The following is a 13143-nucleotide window of genomic DNA, read 5'->3' on the forward strand; positions in this document are numbered from 1 at the left end:
TTGATCTAAAAATTCTCATGCATGGAGTCTTTTTCATGTTTTTCTCTTTCATCATTAAAAATTCAAAAATCAAAAAAATATCTTTCCCTTTTTCACTCATAAATTTCAAAAATTTGGATTGACTTTTTCAAAAATTTTTAAAATCTAGTTGTTTCTTATGAGTCAAATCAAATTTTCAATTTGAAAATCTTATCTTTTTCAAAAATCATATCTTTTTCATTTTTCTTATTTATTTTTGAAAATTTTAAAAATATTTTTTTAAAAATCTTTTTCTTAATTTTACATCATATTTTCGAAAATATCATCAACAATTAATGTTTTGATTCAAAAAATTTCAAGTTTGTTACTTACTTGTTAAGAAAGATTCAAACTTTAAGTTCTAGAATCATATCTTGTGATTTCATGTGAATCAAGTCATTAATTGTGATTTTAAAAATCAAATCTTTTTCAAAACTAATTTCAATCATATCTTTTCAAAAATATCTTTTTATCTTATCTTTTTCAAATATCTTTTCTAACTTCTTATCTTCTTATCTTTTAAAAATTGAATTTCAAATCTCTTTCAACTAACCACTTAACTTTTTATTTGATTCTTATCTTTAGTAAAACTGCCCAACTAACTTTTTACCTTTAGTTTTCGAAAATCCCTTCCCTCTTTTTCAAAATTTCTTTTTAATTAACTAATTATTTCAATTTTGATTTTAATTTTTTTTTAATTTTCGAAAATTACTAACCTTTTTCAAAAACTATTTTCGAAATTTAACTTTAAATTTTAATTTTTAATTTTTGAAAATCCTCTCACCTCTCATCTCCTTCCATTTATTGATTCATTTACTAACACTTCTCTTCATCTCATATCTCTGCTCCCCTCACCCTTGTGTTTGGATTCTCCTCCCTTCTCTTTCTTTACATTACATTCTTTTCTTCTTCTACTCACACAAAGGAATCTCTATACTGTGATATAGAGGATTCCATATTTTCTTTGTTATTCCCTTCTTTGTCATATGAGCAGGAGCAAGGACAAGAACAAGAACATTCTTGTTGAAGCAGATCCTGAACCTGAAAGAACTCTGAAAAGGAAACTAAGAGAAGCTAAAATACAACAATCCAGAGACAACCTTACAGGAATTTTTGAACAAGAAGAGGAGATGGCAGCCAAAAATAATAATAATACAAGGAGGATGCTTGGTGACTTTACTGCACCTAATTCTAATTCACATGGAAGAAGCATCTCCATCCCTACCATTGGAGCAAACAACTTTGAGCTGAAACCTCAATTAGTTTCTCTGATGCAACAAAACTGCAAGTTTCATGGACTTCCATCTGAAGATCCTTTTTAGTTCTTAACTGAATTCTTGCAGATATGTGATACTGTTAAGACTAATGGAGTAGATCCTGAAGTCTACAGGCTCATGCTTTTCCCTTTTACTGTGAGAGACAGAGCTAGAATATGGTTGGATTCTCAACCTAAGGATAGCCTGAACTCTTGGGATAAGCTGGTCAAGGCTTTCTTAGCCAAGTTCTTTCCTCCTCAAAAGCTGAGTAAGCTTAGAGTGGATGTTCAAACCTTCAGACAGAAAGAAGGTGAATCCCTCTATGAAGCCTGGGAGAGATACAAGGAACTGACCAAAAAGTGTCCTTCTGACATGCTTTCAGAATGGACCATCCTGGATATATTCTATGATGGTCTGTCTGAATTAGCTAAGATGTCATTGGATACTTCTGCAGGTGGATCCATTCACCTAAAGAAAATACCTGCAGAAGCTCAAGAACTTATTGACATGGTTGCTAACAACCAGTTTATGTACACTTCTGAGAGGAATCCTGTAAGTAATAGGACTTCTCAGAAGAAGGGAGTTCTTGAAATTGATACTCTGAATGCCATATTGGCTCAGAATAAAATATTGACTTAGCAAGTCAATATGATTTCTCAGAGTCTGAATGGAATGCAAGCTGCATCCAACAGTACTCAAGAGGCATCTTCTGAAGAAGAAGCTTATGATCCTGAGAATCCTGTAATTGTAGAGGTGAACCACATGGGTGAACCATATGGAAACACTTATAACCCCTCATGGAGAAATCATCCAAATCTCTCATGGAAGGATCAACAAAAGCCTCAACAAGGCTTTAATAATGGTGGAAGAAACAGGTTTAGCAATAGCAAGCCTTTTCCATCATCCACTCAGCAACAGACAGAGAACTCTGACAAAGTACCTCTAATTTAGCAAAGTTAGTCTCTGATCTATCTAAGGCCACTCTGAGTTTCATGAATGAAACAAGGTCCTCCATTAGAAATTTGGAGGCACAAGTGGGCCAGCTGAGTAAGAAGATCACTGAAACCCCTCCTAGTGCTCTCCCAAGCAATACAGAAGAAAATCCAAAAGAAGAGCGCAAGGCCATTGACATAGTCAACATGGCCGAACCTAGAGAGGAAGGGGAGGACGTGAATCCCAAGGAGGAAGACCTCCTGGGACGTCCAGTGATCAACAAGGAGTTTCCCTTTGAGGAACCAAAGGACTCTGAGGCTCATCTAGAGACCATAGAGATTCCATTAAACCTCCTTACACCCTTCATGAGCTCTGATGAGTATTCCTCTTCAGAAGAGAATGAGGATGTTACTAAAGAGCAAGTTGCCAAGTTCCTTGGTGCAATCATGAAGCTGAATGCCAATTTATTTGGTAATGAGACTTGGGGAGATGAACCTCCCCTGTTCACCAATGAACTAAATGCATTGGATCAACTGAGATTGCCTCAGAAGAAACAGGATCCTGGAAAGTTCCTAATACCTTGTACCATAGGCAGCATGACCTTTGAGAAGGCTCTATGTGACCTTGGATCAGGAATAAACCTCATGCCACTCTCTGTAATGGAGAAACTGGGAATCTTTGAGGTACAAGCTGCTAAAATCTTATTAGAGATGGTAGACATTTCCAGAAAACAGGCTTATGGACAAGTAGAGGACATATTAGTAAAGGTTGAAGGCCTTTACATCCCTGCTGATTTCATAATCCTAGATACTGGGAAGGATGAGGATGAATCCATCATCCTTGGAAGACCCTTCCTAGCCACAGCAAGAGCTGTGATTGATGTTAAGAGAGGTGAACTAGTCCTTCAATTGAATGAGGACTCCCTTGAGTTTAAAACTCGAGGACATCCTTCTGTAAACATGGAAAAGAGGCACAGTAAGCTTCTCTCAAAACAGAGTCAACCAGAGCCCCCACAGTCAAACTCTAAGTTTGGTGTTGAACTCCCATATCCAAACTCTAAGTTTGGTGTTGGGGAGTCTCAACAATACTCTGAACATCTGTGAGGCTCCATGAGAGCCCACTGTCAAGCTATTGACATTAAAGAAGCGCTTGTTGGGAGGCAACCCAATTTTTATTTATCTAATTTTATTTTTATTTTTGTTGTTCTTTCATGTTTTATTAGGTTCATGATCATATGGAGTCACAAAATAAATAGAAAAATCAAAAACAGAATCAAAAATAGCAGAAGAAAAATCACACCCTGGAAGGACTTACTGGCGTTTAAACGCCAGTAAGGAGCATTTGGCTGGCGTTCAACGCCAGAACAGAGCATGGATCTGGCGTTGAATGCCCAAAACAAGCAGCATCCTGGCATTCAGACGCCAGGAATGCACATTGAGAAAAGCTGGCGCTGAACGCCAGAAACAAGCATAGAACTGGCGTTCAACGCCAGAAACATGCTGCAGATGGGCGCTGAACGCCCAGAACAAGCATCAATTCGCCGTTTAAACGCCAGAATTGCATGCAAAGGTATTTTACATGCCTAATTGGTGCAGGGATGCAATTCCTTGACACCTCAGGATCTGTGGACCCCACAGGATCCCCACCTACCTCCACTCATACTCTTCCCTCTTCTCAATGTTCATCCTCTCTTCCCAATAAACACCCTTCCCCAAAACCCTTCACCAATCACCTCAAGCTCTCTTCCCTATTACCTATTCACCACTCACATCCACCCACTCTTCCCCATAAACCTACTTCATACACCCCACCTACCTTCAAAATTCAAAATCATTTTCCCACCCAAACCCACCCTAAATGGCCGAACCTAACCCCTCTCCCTTCACTATATAAACCCCTCCATTCTTCTTCAATTTCACACAACACAACCCCCTCCTCCTCTTCTTGGCTAAAACACATCTCTCTCTCCCTCTCCTCCATTTCTTCTTCTTCATCATCTATTCTTTCTTTTCTTGCTCGAGGGCGAGCAATATTCTAAGTTTGGTGTGGTAAAAGCATAAAGCTTTTTGTTTTTCCATGGCACCTAAGACCGGAGAATCCTCTAGAAAAGGGAAAGGGAAGACAAAATCTTCCACCTCCGAGTCATGGGAGATGGAAAGATTCATCTCCAAAGCCCATCAAGACCACTTCTATGATGTTGTGGACAAGAAGAAGGTGATCCCCGAGGTCCCTTTCAAACTCAAGAGAAATGAGTATCCGAAAATTCGACATGAAATCCAAAGAAGAGGTTGGGAAGTTCTAACAAAACTCATCCAACAAGTCAAAATTCTAATGGTTCAAGAGTTCTATGCTAATGCATGGATCACTAGGAACCATGATCAAAGTAAGAACCCAAACCCAAAGAATTATCTCACCATGGTTCGGGAGAAATACTTAGATTTTAGTCCGGAAAATGTGAGGTTGGCGTTTAACTTGCCTATGATGCAAGGAGATGCACGCCCCTACACTAGAAGGGTCAACTTTGATCAAAGGTTGGACCAAGTCCTCATGGACATATGTGTGGAAGGAGCTCAATGGAAGATTGACTCAAAAGGCAAATCGGTTCAACTTAGAAGACTGGACCTCAAGCCTGTGGCTAGAGGATGGTTGGAGTTCATCCAACACTCCATCATTCCCACTAGCAACCGATCTAAAGTTACTGTGGATCGAGCCATCATGATTCATAGCATCATGATTGGAGAGGAAATAGAAGTTCATGAAGTCATCTCCCTTGAACTCTACAAAATAGCCGAAAAGCCCTCCCCCTTGGCAAGGCTAGCTTTCCCTCATCTTATTTGCCATCTATGCAATTCAGCTGGGATTGACATAGAGGGAGATATCCTCATTGATGAGGACAAGCCCATCACTAAGAAAAGGATGGAGCAAACAAGAGAACCTATCCATGGATCTCAAGAGACGCATGAAGAAGCTCATCACCAAGAAATCCCTGAGATGCCTCAAGGGATGCACTTTCTTCCACAGAATTTTTGGGAGCAAATCAACACCTCCCTAGGAGAACTAAGTTCCAACATGGGACAACTGAGGGTGGAACATCAAGAGCACTCCATCATCCTTCATGAAATTAGAGAAGATCAAAGAGTAATGAGGGAGGAGCAACAAAGACAAGGAAGAGACATAGAAGAGCTCAAGGACATCATTGGTTCCTCAAGAAGGAAACGCCACCATCACTAAGGTGGACTCATTCCTTGTTCTCAAATTTTCTGTTTTTCGTTTTCTTATGTTAAATGTTTATCTATGTTTGTGTCTTTATTACATGATCATTAGTGTCTAAGTGTCTATGCCTTAAAGTAGTGAATATGAATCCATCACCTCTCTTAAATGAAAAATGTTTTTAATTCAAAAGAACAAGAGGTACATGAGTTTCGAATCTATCCTTGAACTTAGTTTAATTATTTTGATGTGGAGACAATACTTTTTATTTTCTGAATGAATGCTTGAACAGTACATATGTCTTTTGAAGTTGATGTTTTAGAATTTTAAATATGTTGGCTCTTGAAAGAATGATGAACAGGAGACATGTTATTTGATAATCTGAAAAATCATAAAAATAATTCTTGAAGCAAGAAAAAGCAGTGAATACAAAAGCTTGCAGAAAAAAAAAAGAAAGAAAAAAAATGGCAAAAAAAAATATAAAAAGAGAAAAAGCAAGCAGAAAAAGCCAAAAGCTCTTAAAACCAAAAGGCAAGAGCAAAAAGCCAATAACCCTTAAAACCAAAAGGCAAGGATAAATAAAAAGGATCCCAAGGCTTTGAGCATCAGTGGATAGGAGGGCCTAAAAGAATAAAATCCTGGTCTAAGCGGCTAAACCAAGTTGTCCCTAACCATGTGCTTGTGGCGTGAAGGTGTCAAGTGAAAACTTGAGACTGAGCGGTTAAAGTCAAGGTCCAAAGCAAAAGAAGAGTGTGCTTAATAAACTTGGACACCTCTAATTGGGGACTTTAGCAAAGTTGAGTCACAATCTGAAAAGGTTCACCCAATTATGTGTCTGTGGCATTTATGTATCCGGTGGTAATACTGGAAAACAAAGTGCTTAGGGCCACGGCCAAGACTCATAAAGTAGCTGTGTTCAAGAATCAACATACTGAACTAGGAGAATCAATAACACTATCTGAACTCTGAGTTCCTATACATGCCAATCATTCTGAACCTCAATGGATAAAGTGAGATGCCAAAACTATTCAAGAGGCAAAAAGCTACAAGTCCCGCTCATCTGATTGGAGCTATGTTTCATTGATATTTTGGAATTTATAGTATATTCTCTTCTTTTTATCCTATTTGATTTTCAGTTGCTTGGGGACAAGCAACAATTTAAATTTGGTGTTGTGATGAGCGGATAATTTAAACGCTTTTTGGCATTGTTTTTAGTATGTTTTTAGTAGGATCTAGTTACTTTTAGGGATGTTTTTATTAGTTTTTATGTTAAATTCACATTTCTGGACTTTACTATGAGTTTGTGTATTTTTCTGTAATTTCAGGTATTTTCTGGCTGAAATTGAGGGACTTGAGCAAAAATCAGATTCAGAGGTTGAAGAAGGACTGCTGATGCTGTTGGATTCTGACCTCCCTGCACTCAAAGTGGATTTTCGGCAGCTACAGAACTCAAAATGGCGCGCTTCTAATTGCCTTAGAAAGTAGACATCCAGGGCTTTCCAGCAATATATAATAGTCTATACTTTGGCCAAGTTTAGATGACTCAAATGGGCGTTGAACGCCAGTTCTATGCTGCAGTCTGGAGTTAAACGCCAGAAACACGTCACGAACCAGAGTTGAACGCCAAAAACACTTTACAACTTGGCGTTCAACTCCAGAAGAAGCCTCTGCATGTGTAAACTTCAAGCTCAGCCCAAGCACACACCAAGTGGGCCCCGGAAATGGATTTATGCATCAATTACTTACTTCTGTAAACCCTAGTAGCTAGTTTAGTATAAATAGGACTTTTTACTATTGTATTTACATTTTTGGGGATCTTTGATCAGTTTTATGCTACCTTAGACTTTCATGGGGGCTGGCCATTCGGCCATGCCTAGACCATTATCACTTATGTATTTTCAAACGGTAGAGTTTCTGCACTCCATAGATTATGGTGTGGAGCTCTGCTGTTCCTCATGATTTAATGCAAAGTACTACTATTTTCTTTTCAATTCAACTTATTCCGCTTCTAAGATATCCATTCGCACCCAAGAACATGATGAATGTGATTATTATGTGACGCTCATCATCATTCTCACTTATGAACGCGTGCCTGACAAACACTTCCGTTCTACATGCAACCAAGCTAGAATGAGTATCTCTTAGATATCTAATACAGGGGACCGAGTCCGAGTTATTAGTATCTTCGTGGTATAAGTTAGAACCCATGGATGGCCATTCCTGAGATCCGGAATGTCTAAACCTTGTCTGTGGTATTCCGAGTAGGATCTGGGAAGGGATGGCTGTGATGAACTTCAAACTCGCGAGTGCTGGGCATAGTGACAGATGCAAAAGGATAGTAAATCCTATTCCAGTATGATCGAGAACCTCCAAATGATTAGCCATGCCGTGACAGAGAATTTGGACCATTTTCACAGAGAGGATGGGATGTAGCCATTGACAACGGTGATGCCCTTACAGAAAGCTTGCCATGGAAAGGAGTAAGACTGATTGGATGAAGATAGCGGGAAAGCAGAGATTCAGAGGAAGGAAAGCATCTCTATACGCTTATCTGAAATTCTCACCAATGAATTACATAAGTATTTCTATATTTATTTTCTGTTTATTTATTATTATTATTCGAAAACTCCATAACCATTTGATATCCGCCTGACTGAGATTAACAAGATGACCATAGCTTGCTTCATACAAACAATCTCTGTGGGATCGACCCTTACTTACGTAAGGTTTTATTACTTGGACGACCCAGTGCACTTGCTGGTTAGTTGTGCGAAGTTGTGAAGTTATGTTTGGACCATGGTATTGTGCACCAGTTATTGGCGCCATTGCCAGGGAGATAACGAACAACAAATTTTACAACCTCAGAGTAACAATTTCGCATACCAATTGACATAGCTCATTTGACTTTCCTTTATTAGTTAGAGGATGACTTAATGGGGTTGATCCTTGCCAATTCTCATGTTGTGGTTAGTGATAGGGATAGAGATCCTTGACCACCAAACCTTTCCAAGACCTTTTGTTATTTGAATTTCATTTCCATTTACTTGTCATGTTTCTTATCCTAAAACTCCAAAATGTACAACTCATAACCAATAACAAGAACACTTGTTTGCATTTCCTAGGGAGAACGACCCGAGGTTTAATACTTCGATTTATAAATTTAGGGGTTTGTTACTTGTGACAACGAAATTTTTGTATGAAAGGATTATTGTTAGTTTAGAAGCTATACTTTACAACGAGACTTCAATTGTGAATTCTAGACTACACAAAAATCCAATCATCAAAATGGCGCCGTTGCCGAGGGATTGCAATGGTGTTATATTATTGGTTATTGTATATATGTGAATACTGTGAATAGCTTAATTTTTGGATTGCTTGTTAGTTTTTGCTAGTTTTAGGACTTTGTTTCATTACTTCTTATTAGATTTTATTTCTATTTTATCTTTCCATTATGAATTCTCACTTTGGCTATGAGTTTGGTTCTAACTATATTGTAGGAAATGAGGACTATAATAAAGATGTGCATCAAGGATGGGACAATCAAAGGTGGGAGGAGCCATATGCATATGATCAATCTTTATGGCAACAACCTCCACCAATGCACTATGAACAAGAGCCATTCTATGATGCATACCAATCCAATGGTTATGGTGAGTCCCATTGTGACTTCCAAGAACCACCACCATACACCTATGAGTCATATCGTCAGCATAGCCATCAACCATACTCACAAGCCCCTTTTCACCAACCACCTTTGTATGACCCTTATCCATATCCACCATTACAGCAACCATATGAGCCATATGAACCAAATATAGAGCCACCACTATTCCAACATCAATATTTTCAAGAACCATCCCCTCCATATTATTACCAAGATGAACCACCTCCAATGTATGAAAATTTTCAACCACAAGATGAACTCTACTTCCCACCACAACCTCCCATGAAAGAATATTCATGCCCTTCAATCCAAGAGCCATATGATCCTACTTATGATATCCAAGAGGAACAAGAGTCAAGGGATCATCTTAAGGAAACATTGGATCAATTTCAAGCAACCATGGAGCGTGTTGTGCAACAAGTGGAAAGAGTGAAAATTATTGAACCACCACAACTCTACCAAAAAGAACCACCTTCCTACTATGAATCCTTCTCCCAAATTGATGAACCCTTCCATCCACCCCAACCTCCAATAGATAACCTCCTTGATGTTCTTATTTAAGGACAAGAGAAAATGAAAAGGGATGTGGAACAATTCACGGCCGCCTTGGACGAGGTGGTAAACCGGTTAGCATCCCAATGCTTGAACACTCAAGGGACTCCCATGGCAACATGTGGAGAATCAAATGAAGAGCATAACGTGAAGGAGAGATTGGATGATGAGAAATATTTCTTTATGTTGGAACAATTGGAGGAAGCTATAATAGTTGAAGAAAAGGAAGAAGTGGTTGAAGACTTAGGAGTTGCGGAGCCTCTATGGGAACATAGAGTTGAAGAAAACCCCTCCAAGAAGATTGAATTTGATGCTAAGAAGGAATGTGCACAACCTCCAAGGCATATTCCATATGAAGACTTGGATGGGATAGAGCAAGAATTGAGTTCCCTTGGTGATGAAGATCAAGCATCAAACCTTAGTGGTGGAGAATCATTTGAGCATGAAGAACCTTCTCCCAATAAGATGGAAGGCAATGTGAAGGTAAATTTTTCTTATCCTCCCATTTATGACTTGAGTAGGAGAAAAGGTTTAGATAAAATTGTTGAACAAAGGATTACATTTGAGAAAACTTGTGAAGAGGTGGAAGTCCCTAGAAATAGAAGGACGGGTGTTGGTTACGCTTTGTCAAGATCCTTAGAATCATCTTTGCCTAGGTTGCCAATCTACTCCTTCATTTGAGTGGGTAAAGTTCATTTCTATTAGCTTTATTTTCCCACTTGAATATGGTTTTCTTGAAACGGATGGCCAACTTAGGGAGCTTTGTGGGATGAAGTGTAAACGAAAAAGGTTTTGTGGTTGGCGTTGCAAATCAAGGCTCATTATGGTTGATGCATCAAACATGAGATATAAAGGTTGGAGTAGTGCTCAACTAAAGGGGTCTAGGAGGATTGTTGGCCACTTTATTGAGAATTCGCCTTACTCACCAACCAGTTGGACTAATAATGATGATCAACTTCAAGACGGGTGTGAAAATAAAGTGTGGGATCCTGGATCACAAGACGAGGGTCAACTTTGGGAGCCACAAGCTTGTGAAGAACTCCATCAACACTTGGTACAACAAATAAGAAATCTTGGGGCACAATGGAGAACCAAGCATTGGTGGGAGTTCCAAGATGAATTCAAGCACAAGCCACCTTGAGAGGAGCTCCCCATAAGTCCAACTTAAGAATAATAAACAAAAGTGCTAGGTGGGAGACACCCCACCATGGTAAATTCTTTTCATTTTTTCCCTTTTGAACATATTGGTAATTAGTTTAATTTCATGTTTTGTTGAGTTTGTTGAGTATAATTCGTAGTTTAGTAGGTTAAATAAGGTTTTATGGTGTTTTGGTAGCTGTTTGGAGGTTTAGAATGCTTGGATTGGTGCAAAAACATAGAAAATTTTTGAAAAATAGAGCACCATCCATGCATACGCGCACTGCACGCGTACGCGTACATTAAGCATTTTCACCCCTCCACGCGCACGTACCATGTGCACGTACGCGTGGATTGAAAAATTTCATCCCTCCATACATTGACCCGAGAGTTGCGCCTACACTGCACCAGCACCATGCCTGAGGCACAAACAAACCCGCGCGTATGCGCACATGGCGCGTACGCTTCCCTGATGCTAATTGCACAATGCGCGCGTACGCACGCTGTACGCGCGCGCGCCGATAGTGCCACCTGCCCGCCTGGTATATTTTCCAGAGAGTTGGGCCAATCTTGGGCTGACACTGAGCCCCAGGCCTAACCTAACCCACGCATGCGCGCACCTGTCACGTACGCACCCTTCGGCCAAACTGCGCATCGGCGCATAAGCGTGCATGACGTGTCCGCGCCGGTAAAAAAAATAAAAAAATAAAAAATAAAAAAGAGTTTTTTTCATCTTCCATTTTCTTTTGTTTATCGCATTCGTATACTTCTCTTCTTTGCATTTTCATTTTGTTTTTATAGCTTGTTTTTACTTTATTTTTTTCGAGTTTCTTATTTTAATAATGGTGTTGAATTCTCTTACTCAATTGTTGAGAATTTCTTGCTTTAATTTGGTGCTTCGTGACTTGTTTGATATTGATGGGTGATGAACTTTTTAAATCAATGCTTCATCTTGTATGACTCTTGTGTCTTTGTGCATTGATATGACCTCATATTGTCTTTCATGACCCATTTTTTTTTCTTCATTGAACTTAATGCTCCATATGCTCTTTATGCTTTGACTTTACCCATGCATCAAGTGCTAGTTAATATGCCTTAGCTTATATTATTTTCTCACTCACATGTTGTAGCTACCATGTAGTGAGAACCTTACCCTTATTTGGCATTAGCCCCGCCTATATTCTATTTGCTTTAGTATCTTTATTGTAGGCTTAATTTTCTTTCTTTTTCTCTCCTTTTAGGTTGGCCACCAAGAAGGGAGAAAGGAAAAACATTTAAATGGGGCAACAAACAAGTCCACCCACACAACCCTTTGAAGAAGCTCATCAGTTGTAACAACCCATCCACATTTCTCTTCTTTGCATGCACCGAGGACGGTGTGATGCCAGGGCATTTTGGCCAGTTTCACTGACCTTTTCTTTACTGTTTTAGGGTAGTTTCATGCATTTTCTTAGGAAATAAACAAGTTTTGGGTAGAATTTCACTTACATCTTAATTCAAGCAAACATTGTGAATTTTATATGATTTCATGAGAATTATGCATGAATTTAATGACAAATTGGATGATGCATGACTCATAACTTGGATTAGAGCTTTGATGTACTTTATTTGCTTGATTTCAGGACAAAGGAAGCAAAGAAAAGCCACGTTAGTAGCCACGTTAGTCTAACTAACGTGACCACTAATGTGGAATGGGAGCTAGCTTGCAACGTTAATGAGAAAAGTGATCGCCAATAACGTCCTCGAAGCCATCATAGCCCACGTTAATTACCATGTTAACTACATTAACGTGGTAGTTAACGTGGAAGAAAAGGAAGCTCCAAGCGTTAGTGGTAAAAGTAAGTGCCACTAACGCTCCAAAAGGGCAATTGGCCACGTTAAGAGTCACGTTAACTCAGTTAACGTGAACTCTAACATGGAAGAGGAAGATAATGCCAACGTTAGTGACACTCACCTTTGTCACTAACGTTGGACTAAGCCCATATTGGCTACGTTAGAAGCCACGTTAACTTGGTTAACGTGAACTCTAACGTTGAAGGAGCAAGGAATTGCCAACGTTAGTGACACTCACTTTTGTCACTAACGTTGGACTAAGCCACTATGAGCCACGTTAGTTACCACGTTAAGTGCATTAACGTGGAAGCTAACGTGGAGGAAAGAATTGATGAGCCAACATTAGTGACACTCACCTTTGTCACTAACGTTGGAGATGGCAATCACCACCACGTTAAGACAATTAACGTGGGGCACTAATGTGAGAAGGGGCATTTGGAGCGTTAGTGACAAAGGTAAGTGTCACTAACGCTCTCGAGGCTAAGGCATGACCACGTTAAGAGCCACGTTAGTTATACTAGCGTGGACTCTAACGTGAGA

General features: G+C 39.3%; 1 non-coding gene across 1 annotated transcript; it reads right to left on the minus strand.

Moving 5' to 3' along the window:
• Positions 1–1544: 1544 nt before the first annotated feature.
• Positions 1545–1652, minus strand: LOC112739828 (small nucleolar RNA R71). Its single transcript, XR_003170765.1, has one exon. It is a non-coding gene; the product is annotated as a small nucleolar RNA R71 (small nucleolar RNA).
• Between the last annotated feature and the right edge of the window lie 11491 nt (positions 1653–13143).

Source organism: Arachis hypogaea, chromosome 13 (assembly GCF_003086295.3).
Source record: "Arachis hypogaea cultivar Tifrunner chromosome 13, arahy.Tifrunner.gnm2.J5K5, whole genome shotgun sequence".
In the NCBI taxonomy this organism is placed as follows: Eukaryota; Viridiplantae; Streptophyta; class Magnoliopsida; order Fabales; family Fabaceae; genus Arachis; species Arachis hypogaea.